The 12,147-nt window shown below is 37.4% G+C and overlaps 1 long non-coding RNA gene across 1 annotated transcript in view; it reads left to right on the forward strand.

The window, feature by feature from the left end:
• The first annotated feature begins 3,662 nt into the window (after positions 1–3,662).
• Positions 3,663–12,147, forward strand: part of LOC119626798 (uncharacterized) — a 31,906-nt gene continuing 23,421 nt past the window's right edge. The window contains exon 1 of the long non-coding RNA XR_005242967.2: positions 3,663–3,957. This is a non-coding gene — a long non-coding RNA (uncharacterized lncRNA). The remainder of the gene's footprint in view (positions 3,958–12,147) is intronic.

Raw genomic sequence — 12,147 nt, forward strand, 5'->3', positions numbered from 1 at the left:
GCTCTGTTGCCAGGCTGGAGTGCACTGGTGTGATCTCTGCTCACTGCAAACTCTGCCTCCCAGGTTAAAGTGATTCTCCTACCTCAGCCTCCTGAGTAGCTGGAACTACAGGTGCACACCACCATGCCCAGCTAATTTTTGTATTTTTAGTGGAGACGGGGTTTCACCATGTTGGCCAGGATGGGCTCGATCTCCTGACCTCATGATCCACCCACCTTGGCCACCCAAAGTGCTGGGATTACAGGCGTGAGCCACTGTGCCCAGCCAATAAAAATTAATTTTCTTACAATTCTGGAAGCTAGGAATCCCAGATCAAGGTGTCAACAGGGTTGGTTTCTCCTGAGGCCTCTCTCCTTGGCTTGCATATGTCTGTCTTCTCCCTCTGTCTTCACATGGTCTTCCTTCTGTGTCTGTGTCCTAGTCTTTTCCATATGACATTGGTTATATGGGATTAAGGCTCACCCATATGACCTCATGTTAACTTAATGACCTTCTTAAAGATCCTGTCTCCAAATACAGCTACATTCTAAGCAGCGGGGGGTAGGGCTTCAACATATGAATTTGGGAGAAAGGCACAAATTCAGCTCATAACATTGATTTCTCAAAAAACCTCCAAGTACTTCCTAGATGCAACATGTCCCTCTCCCGAGAACATTAACTGTGGATGTTTCCTTTGTGTGGTAGTTGTCTTGCTTTACACCAAGTGACATGTCAAGAACTCTATAACTGGTTGAACAAGTGGCTCAATGAAAAGGAGTTTTATAGAAACTGTATTGCTACAGAACTGTACCTAATAACACTGCTTTAGATTGAGCAGGGCTAATCAACCCAAACATACCCTTTCTTTTTGTGAGTTTGAATTCATAACATATAAAACAGAGACTGAGATGCTGAATCATCAGGACGGTGAAGTGATAGAACTGGGAGCCACAGATACGCTCTGTACTGAAATTTGCCTCTTTGCCCTCGGACTAATTCTCTATATTTCTCCAGCACTGATGTCTATCACTAACTCCTGGTTATGTTAAGCTGATGGAAGGCACTGGTAGGAGATGTGGCTGCAGGAAGAAGGGAAAAGCTGGCATATTTTTCCCTCTCTTCCTGACTCGGTTGGTGTCTCTGACAGAGGCTATATAACCTTTATGATTCCAGCTCCTGCCTGAAAGCACCTCGTTTGATAGTGCAACCTCCCACCAGGCAGGCCCACCATGGTTCTCTTTCCCCCAGGTGGCCATACTTTGTGGTTTCTTGTAACACGACCTTCTCTCTTTGTCTTTCCAGCTCTCGGGGGGACAGCAGATTATTGTTGATTGTAATGGGACCCACTAGTGCCTGTTGATCTTCTCACCTTTTCACCACTTGTGAAACCAATTCCTACATGAAATTCCTTCTACTTGAAGCATTTCGAGTTTTCCTGTGCAGATCACAATGCCATGCTTTGCTAAGGAGATGAATTCTAGAGTTGTTCTCTAGGAACCATCTATTCTACCCTAAAAAATTACAAAGAACATTCTGCTTTCAATCTTTGGTATCTATTGCAGAGTTAGTTTTGAAGTTTCTTTCCTTTCTCATAGGCCTACAGTGTTTATTTAACATTTGAGATAGCCTGAATGTATCTATTCTTGTAACCTGAGCATCCGGGATAACTCAGGCAATGACTTGTAAGAGAACAACACTTTTATTTTAAAAAAAGATGAATGGTTTAACCAGACGATCACAGAAAGGTGTAAGTGTTAAAAGCAGATCCTAATTGCAATCTCCTTATTATTTACATGGATGTTTATTCTATTTATCCATTTACCAGCTGGAATTCTTAGCCTTGGCCCCAGTGGGAAGGGCAAACTCTGGTTGGAATATGAACATATTTCATGGCTACAGTAATATTTCTCACTGTAAAATGGAGATGCTCAAGGTATTCATTAGTTAGCCACATTTCTATTAGAGCCTCAGAATTAGCCTTACAATATTGCTGCAATATTGCTACATGGAAAAAGCTTGAATGGCAGCTCGATGTTTTGGGAGGGGACATGAGCAATCTGGAGTTAAGGCATCTATAATTTTTTTAAGTCCCATAGGGGATTCTAATATACTACCAGTGGTGAGAAACACAAGTTTAGATTGGTAGAATAAAACAATGTCTTTCAATATTTTTCCCAACAATTATCCTAGCCATATGGTAGGTTTTCTTGCTCTAAGTTGATGTGTGATATTAGAAGCATATTTGAAAGAATAAAGGATTTTGCTTAGTGATAAGGTTTGGCTCTGTGTCCCCACCCAGATCTCATCTTGAATTGTACTCCCATAATTCCCATGTGTTGTGAGAGGGACCTGGTGGGAGAGAATTGAATCATGGGGGCAGTTCCCCCATACTGTTCTCTTGGTAGTGAATAAGTCTCATGAGACCTGATGGTTTGATATGGTGAAACCCGTTGTACTTGGCTCTCATTGTCTTCTCTCGTCTGCCGCCATGTGAGATGTGCCTTTCAGCTTCCACCATGATTGTGAGGTCTCCCAAGCCACATGGAACTGTAAGTCCATTAAATCTCTTTCTTTTGTAAATTGCCCAATCTCAGGTACATCTTTATCGGCAGCATGAAAACGGACTATTACAGATTGTTTTAAATTAAATTTGTATGAATAGCGTGGCATTTGGTTGGCAGAGCGTAGAAAACTACATTAAAAAATGTAGCATGTTTTATGGAATACCAGCCTATGGGGCATGCCAAGTTGAATCTCAGACCCAAGTTAAGTCAAGAGGAAGATGGCAGTGTAACTGTCTCAGACTGTTATATGCCAGAGACTATACTCCTGAGTTTCACAGTCAGTTGTTGTAGCACAACTGCTATGGTTTTAATGTCCCCTCCAAAACTCATGTTGAAATTTAATCCCCAATGTGGCAGTATTGAGAGGTGGAATCCTTAAGGGACGATTGGGTCATGAGGGCAGGATTAATCCATTCATAGATTAATAAGCTAATGGATTAGTGGGTTATCATGGGAATGGGACTGGTGGCTTTGTAAGAGAAGAAGAGAAATCTGAGCGATCACACTCAGCCCCCTTACCATGTGATGCCCTGAATCAACTTGGGGATCTGCAGAGTCCCCACCAGCAGAAAGGCCCTCATCAGATGTAGTTCCTTAACCTTGGATTTCTCAGCCTCCAAAATATAATAAGTAAACTTCCTTTCTTTATAAATTACCTAGTTTCAAGTATTCTGCCATAAGCAACAGAAAACGGACTGAGATAACCACTTAAACATCCTCATTAAATTGCCTGAAGGGAGTTTGCAAGTGGTGGCTTGGAGCAATGCTAGCTGACAGGCACTGAAGTCATGCTTATTGTAACACAACTCTGCTGGGCAGGAAGGAGGACAACCCAAGCCATCTGCTGCACATCACGATGAGGGGGATGACCAAACGCTAGTTGAATAGATGAAATAACTGAGAGGCAGCCAAGCTGTCTGGTGGTACAAGACTGGTGAGTAACAAGAGCAAACAAATCTTCCTAGACATAGAATAGACAAGAAGAGGAGTGATGACTCACTGAAATAGAGCCTGTGGTTTAATTCTCCATACTTGGGAAAGATCAGGCTGTGCTAACCTGCTTTCAGATTCAGAGAGGTGCAGCAAACTTGCATGGGGTAGGGCTGAGAGTCCTGGTGAGGAGCTTACTGACGTAAGGGACCTGAACACTTCCTGGAAAGTGGCACATTCCAAGGGAATGAGAGAATCCAGGATTTGGAAGCATAGGGTTTTCTCTGCATTTGCCATTACCTGGTGATAATGACCCAAGGGTGGGTTTTCACATCAAGTCAGATGAGTTGTGTCTTTTGGAAAAAGTAACAGCCAAGATCTGGAGGAGCTAGAGCTTCCAAAGAGGCACAAGGGGGAATGGTGCCAGGAGTGTGAGTCTGAGATTTCTCACACAGATTCTGGGACCACCTATTTTCTTATCACGGTCTGTTTTGTTTATGTTCCTCTATTGCTTTCCACTGATGCTTCTTTCTTACAGAGGAAAAATGCAAAATCCTGTGTCAGTGTATTTTACTTAAATGATCACTGATTCGGATGAACTGTGTGATGTTTCTCATTTCAATATTAATGGCATCAGAGTGATTCAATAGATAATATTTTCCTAACTTATTTGAAATAGTTATTTGGAAGTGTTTGCACAGTTATTCTATCAATGTTTTCTATTTATGGCATAAAACATAAGGCAAGTAAGATAAATCATTTCATGTTGATGAGGAAAATAAGAAAAGGCTCTGTAGTTTTTCTTCTTCCCTTGGACTTTAATGCTTTCAATGAAAAGACCTCAAGGCATATGCTTCTTTGAGATAAAATACATTTTGCATCACTGTCTTTCCTCTCACATCATGGGTCCCTGCCTTCACCCCCTCAGATGGTGGCTCAGAGGTATGTCTTATCTCTTCCAAACATGCATCATGCCATGTTATATTTCTTAAATGAATGAAAATCTTGTTTAAACAGGCGAGCAATATAATGATCACCTCACCTGTTTAAATGTATGAGTATGCTTTGGTCATCATCATTAAAAATGTGTTTACTTGGCAAGTTCTACTGCTTTATGAACTACTCTACAAGAATTCTCCCATAATAATTATTAGTCAATGAAAATGTAGTTTAGTGACTATTTCATGTATTTTAAAATTCAAGGCAACAGTTTAATAAAATGAAAAAGGAATGGGTTTTGGAGTTAGAACTTAGTTTTGATACTAGGTTTTCTATTTACTTCTTGTGTGACCTTGAAAAAGATTTATGACCTCAGATGAAGAACTCAGATGCCTCATTTATGAAATGAGAATAAAACCTACTTTGTTGGGTCACAATGAGAAAAAGGTACTAGGTTAAAATACCTGGCAGGATTCTGGCACGGAGTGGATGGCATAAAAAATTTTTTTTGCTTCTTTTAGACTTTTTATTTTCCTATTTTTAATTCTTCTACTTGAGAATTCGCTGGAGATTTTTTATTTTATTAGATTTAAAGTTGACTTTGTTAGCATCTTGCAAGAATAAGTCAAATTTGCATTTTCTTAAGGTACAAGATACCAGACACTTCAGTGAGAATGCAACCATGGAGCTGGTGAGTCAGGGCACGTAATCTTGGCTCTGGTGACATTTCTCTTGCCTTTTTGATCATTTAACATCTTTCCATTTTAATTTCAAATTCTCCAAATGTTAGCAAAACTAGCACTTTTCAGTTCTCTACAAAACCATTTAGAATTTTTATTCTAGAGAAGATTAAATGGGTGGCAACATTTTCAATACTTGTAAAAACAGTTTGACAAGTTCAGTTTAAAGAAAAGGGACACGAGTAATGGGCAAGCAAACAAACTTACGGGTACAAATTCAAGCTGCTTGCCTTTTTTTTTCCCCCCCCCCAGAATGACTAGTTTGCAGTTTTAAAAGACCCAAACGAAGAACCCTTTCTATAGAGGATAATAACATTACAATATCACTATGGCCGGCAGGTCAGCTGGGGAAGGAAGGGGCTAGGTAACAGAGAACATGTTGCTGGGCTTCATTTTCTTCTAAACAAGGGCATATCCCATATTTCAAGAGAATACCTATCATTTTCTAATCTAAAAAGAAACCAGCTTTAGAAACAGTGTGATGTAGTAAAAGGATATGAGCTTTGGAGCCAGATAGACTCAAGGTTCAGCCCTCAGCAGAGGCCATAAGCCAGCTGGACACATTTGAGTTGCTGTTTATCCATCTGTGCCTTCGTATCTGAAAAAGGAGATGCTTCCATCCAATTGGCTGGCTGGTTGTGAGAATTCAATGAGATAATGCACGAAAAAGTGCTTTGCATATACTAGAGTCTCAATAAGAGATACTGATGTTAACTAATGATGTTTTTATTTCTAATGTTGAAGTTAAACCAATCTTAAGAGGCCAGGGATGTTTGGAAACCTCACAGAGTTCTCATGAAGAAATCTTTTAGGAGCTTCTGTGAAATAATATCATGAACATATGGAGTAGATTTCTAACTTGAACACACTGTGGCCTCAGGATTAAGAAGAAAATTACTAACTTTAACCCACCCTGGAAAATTTGACAGGAGTTCAACACATTTGACCCTTTACAGATCTGAATTTGCCAATACCGAGGAGCCAGGGAGTGTTGAATGAAGAAATACATCTGCGTCCAAGCCTTCAGAATCCATGTGATTTAAAGTTCAGGGTTGCACATACAACTGACCTATTGTGGGACTGACCATGCATGTTTCTTAATACCGTGACCACTTTTTCCTCTCTCCTGCTCCATTTATATTTCTGGTGGCACTCCTTAGAGATTAAATCACTACCCCAAGCAAAGCATTTTCTTTAGTGCTGCTCTTTAGCTCATTCCCAAAATTATGCTGCAGTTGGATAAGGTTCAATTGCTTCTGAGAGATGGTTGTTTGACTTTTGGATTCCATTCACATGATTTTGTCCTTCATAACTCATAGATGATCATTAATAATAAATGCTGTCAAGAGTATGTTATGTGAAAAGTAATATTAAGAGGCTGAACTTCTAAGGCAAGACCTATTAGGCTGTAGTAAGACATTAAACTTGTAAGGAAACTTATTACCTCTCTGAATTATGCTTCTCAATATTTCTCATGTGTCTTCTTGTCTTAATGTCTTAATGCAGTTGTATAATAGAATTATAATTTAGAAAATGTCAGAACTTAGAGTTCATTAGTCCAACCTCCTAACCCTACTGGTAAGAGTACTGATGAAAATATTTACTTTGAAAGACTATTTTAAGAGCATATATATTGTCTTAAAGATAACCAGACTGTTAATATTGGTAACAATCCTATGAAAGGATATTTAAGCCAAGACAAAATTAAAGATTGAGAAACTAAGTTGCTCATGTGTCCATTGATTGTTGAGCAATAGACGAGAGTATGACTTAGTGAAGCACATTTTGGATTTCAACAAATTGAGGTTCTACTCCCAGTTTTACTAGTTGTGTAATCCAGTCACTTAACTTTAAAGCCTCAGGGCCTTGATTTTATAAATGATAATAAGGATGCTATCATGTAGTAATGTTGTAGGTATTGCAGAAAATACGCGAAGAAACTAAAGCAAACCTAACATACAGTATATCCTCAATAAGTGATAATTATGAATACATAATAACCAAAAAGAAAATCCTCAAAAAACACCAAAATAGAACCTCCTTAAAGCATAAATGTCACAGGACCTGTATAACAATAACACAATGAAAAAAAGCCAAGGTATTCAGGCTACAAATAGTACAATGAATAGAATAGTAACTCTCATTTCAATACTCACTTGAAAGTAAATGGCCTAAAATGCTTCACTTAAAAAATGCATAATAGATAAGAATTGACCAACCAAGTTTCTTCTGTCTTCAGGAGATTCACCTAACACATAAAGACTCACATAAACTTAATGTAAAGGGGTGGAAAAAATATTCTATGCAAATAGACACCAAAAGCAACAAGGAGTAGCTATCCTTATATCAGACAAAACAAACTTTAAAGCAACAGCAGTTAAAAAAGACAGAGAGGGACAGTATACAATGATAAAATAACTAGTTCAACAGGAAAATATCACAATTTTAAATATATATGCACCTAATACTGGAGCTCCTAAATTTATAAAACAATTACTACTAGACCTAAGAAATGAGATAGACAGCAGCAAAATAATAGTGGGGGAATTTTATACTCCACTGAGAGCACTGGACAGGTCATTAAGACAGAATATTAACAAAGAAACAATGGACTTAAACTATACCCTAGAACAAATGGACTTTACAGATATTTACCAACCATTCTACCCAACAACTGCAGAATATTCATTCTATTCATCAGCACATGGAACATTCTCCAAGACAGACCATATGATAGGCCACAAAACAAGTCTCAGTAAATTTAAGAACATCAAAATTATATCAAGTACTCTCTTAGACCACAGTGGAATAAAATTGGAAATCAACTCCAAAAGGAACCCTCAAAACCATGCAAATACATGGAAATTAAATAACCTACTTCTGAATGATCATTGGGTCAACAATGAAATCAAGATGGAAATTAAAAAATTCTTTGTAATGAATGATAATAGTGACATAAACTATCAAAACATCTGGGATACAGCAAAAGCAGTGCTAAGAGGAAAGTTTCATAGCATTAAATGTTTACATCAAAAAGTCCGAAAAAGCACAAATAAACAATCTAAGGTCACACCTCATGGAAGTGGAGAAACAAGAACAATCCAAACCCAAACCCAATAAATAACGAAGATCAGAGTAGAACTAAATAAAATTGAAACAAACAAACAAACAAAATACAAAAGATAAATGAAACAAAAAGCTGGTTCTTTGCAAAGATAAATAAAATTGACCATTTGTGAGATTAACCAAGAAAAGAAGAGAGAAGATCCAGACAAGCTCAATTAGAAATGAAATGGGAGGTATTACAACCGATGCCACAAAATACAAAAGATTATTCAAGGCTGCTATGAAAACCTTTATGCACATAAGCTAGTAAATCTAGAGGAGATGGATAAATTCCTGGAAATGTACAGGCCTCCTAGATTAAACCAGGAAGACATAGAATCTCAGAACAGACCCATAAGAAGCGGCAAGACTGAAATGGTTATAAAAAAAATTGCCGACAAAAAAATGTCCAGAACCAGATGGATTCACAGCTAAATTCGATCAGACATTCAAAGAAAAATTGGTACCAATCCTATTGACATTACTCCAAAAGATATAGAGAGGAAAATTTCCCTAAATCATTCTATAAAGCCAGTATCACCTTAATACCAAAACCAGGGAAGGACATAACAAAAAAAGAAAACTACCAACCAATATTCCTGATGAACATAGTTGCAAAAATCCTCAACAAAATGCTAGTGAACTGAATCCAACAACATATCAAATACATAATCCACCATGATTAAGTGGGTTTCATACCAGGGATGCAGGGATAGTTTAACATATGTAAGTCAATAAATGTGATACACTACATAAACAGAATTAAAAACAAATCACATGATCATCTTAATTAATGCAGAAAAAGCATTTGACAAAATCCAGCATCCTTTATGATTAAAACCCTCAGCAAAATTGGCATAGAAGGGACATAACTTAAGGTAATGAAAACTGCTTATGACAAACCCACAGCCAATATTATACTGAATGGGGAAAAGTTGAAAGCATTTCCCCTGAGAACAGGAACAAGACAAGGATGCCCGCTTTCACCACTTCCATTCAGCATAGTATTAGAAGTCCAAGCCAGAGCGATCAGACAAAAGAAATAAAGTACATCCAAATAGGTAAAGAGGAAGTCAAACTGTTGCTGTCCGCTGATGATACGATTATATACCTAGAAAACCCTGAAGACTCCTCCAAATAGCTCCTAGAACTGGTAAATTAATTCAGCAAAGTTTCATTATACAAAATTAATGTACACATTAGCTCTGCTATACAGCAACAGTGACCAAGCAGAGAATCAAATCAAGAATTCAACCCCTTTCACAATAGCTGCAAACAAAACAAAACAAAAACAACAAAAACTTAGAAATATACCTAACAAAGAACGTGAAAGACCTCTACAAGGAAAACCACAAAACATTGATGAAAGAAATCATAAATGACACAAACAAATAGAAACATATCTCATGCTCATGGATGGGTAGAATCAATACTGTGAAAATTTTCCCACACTGCCAAAAGCAATCTATACATTCAATGCAATTCCCATCAAAATATCACCATCATTCTTTACAGAACTAGAAAAAAAAAACCCTAAAATTCATATGAAACCACAAAAGAGCCCACATGGTGAAAGCCAGACTAAGCAAAAAGAACAAATATGGAGGTATCACATTACCCGACTTTAAACTATAAGGCCATAGTCACCAAAACAGCATGGTACTGGTATAAAAATAGGCACATAGACCAATGGAACAGAATAGAGAACCCAGAAATAAAGTCAAATTCTTACAGCCAACTGATCTTTGGCAAAGCAAACAAAAACATAAAGTGGGGCAAAGGACACCCTACTCAAAAAATGATGCTGGGATAATTGGTAAGCCACATGTAGAAGAATGGAACTGGATCCTCATCTCTCACCCTATACAAAAAATCAACTCAAGATGAATCAGAAACTTAAATCTAAGACCTGAAACCATAAAGGTTCTGGAAGATAACATCAGAAAAACCTTTCTAGATATTGGCTTAGGCAAAGACTTCATGACCAAGAACCCAAAAACAATGCAACAAAAACAAAGATAAACAGATGGGACTTAATTAAAGTACTCTCTGGGATTTTCTCCCACTCTATGAGTTGTCTGTTTATTCTGCTGAATATTATTTTTTTTGCACAGAGTAAATACACAACCCACAGAATGAGAGAAAATCTTCACAATCTCAACTATACCCAGAATCTACAGAGAACTTAAATCGGCAAGAAAAAAAAAAATCCCATCAAATAGTGGGCTAAGCACATGAATAGACAATTATTCAAAGAAGACATACAAATGACCAACAAGCAGAAGGAAAAATGATCAGCATTACTAATGATCATGGAAATGCAAATCAAAACCACAATGCAATACCACCTCACTCCTTCAAGAATAGCCATAATCAAAAAATCAAAAATAATAGAGGTTGGTATGGATGTGGTGAAAAGGGGACACTTTTACACTGTTGGTGGAAATGTAAACTAGTACAACCACTATGGAAAACAGCATGGAGATTCCTTCAAGAACTAAAAGTAGATCTACCATTTGATCCAGCAATCCCATTACTAGGTATCCACCCAGAGGAAAAGAAGTCATTATACGAAAAAGACATTTGCACACACATGTTTATAGCAGCACAATTTGCAATTGCAAAAATAGGGAACCAGCCTAAATGCCCATTAATCGATGAGTAAAGAAATGTTATATATATGCCTGTGTGTATATATATGTTATATATATATATGTTATATATATGTGTGTGTATATATATGTTATATGTATATGTACACACACACACACACACACACCATGGAATACTACTCAGCCATGAAAAGGAACAAAATGATGGCATTTGCAGCAATCTGGATGCAATTGGAGACTATTATTCTAAGTGAAGTAATTCAGGAACGGAAAAACCAAACATCGTGTGTTCTCACTCATATGTTAGTGCTAAGCCATGACGATTCAAAGGCATCAAAATGATACATTGGACTTTGGGGACTCAGGAGAAAGGGTAGGGGGCAGTGAGGGATAAAAGACTATACATTTGGTGCCATGTACACTGCTCTGGTGATGAGTGCACCAAAAATCTCAGAAATCACCTCTAAAAAACTTATTCATATAACTAGACACCACCTATTCCCCAAAAACCTATTGAAGTGAAAAACAAAAATTTTAAAAAAGAAAAAAAAAAAAAAAGAAACTGAATGCCATGAACCACAAAATATAGGCTCTTTAAGAGACAGAAAATGATCATTCTAAATTCCCTACTACAAACCCAGAATTAGAGACCAACCATAGAGAATGTGATCGACTAAAAGTCTTGGTTTGCTCAGTGTAACAAGATGACATTGCGTAACAATAAACAGTTCAGGGCATGGAATGATAGAACAGAAGGGTGAATATTGTGAGCTCTAGTGCAAGGGGACCTTGACTTGCATCCAGGGGATGACACTTACTATTTGCGTAGCCTTAAACAAATCATTTAGTCACTCAATGCTTCAGTTTCCACCTCTGTAAAATGGTGATAATAGTAGTGTTACTTGGGGTTGTTGTGGGGATTATGTGCAGTGAAATGCTTAGTCCACTGCTGGGCATACAGTAAGAACTCTCTCTTTCTGTATACATGTATATGTATGTTTGTATATGTACTCTCTAGGTATGTAAATTTATAAGTAAATATATATAGTAATTTATGGATATATTCATGGATATAAATTATGATGAAGTACACACAATTTATGATCTTCACTATTTTTAGGTGTACAGTTCGGTGACATTAAGTACACATTAAGTATATTCATATTGTATCACCACCATATATTTTCAGAACTCTTTTCATCTTGTAACTGAAACTCTGTACTGATTTAAAATACCTCTCCATGCTCCTCTTCCACAGTCCCTGGAAACCATCATTCC

This window comes from Chlorocebus sabaeus, chromosome 17 (assembly GCF_047675955.1).
Source record: "Chlorocebus sabaeus isolate Y175 chromosome 17, mChlSab1.0.hap1, whole genome shotgun sequence".
In the NCBI taxonomy this organism is placed as follows: domain Eukaryota; kingdom Metazoa; phylum Chordata; class Mammalia; order Primates; family Cercopithecidae; genus Chlorocebus; species Chlorocebus sabaeus.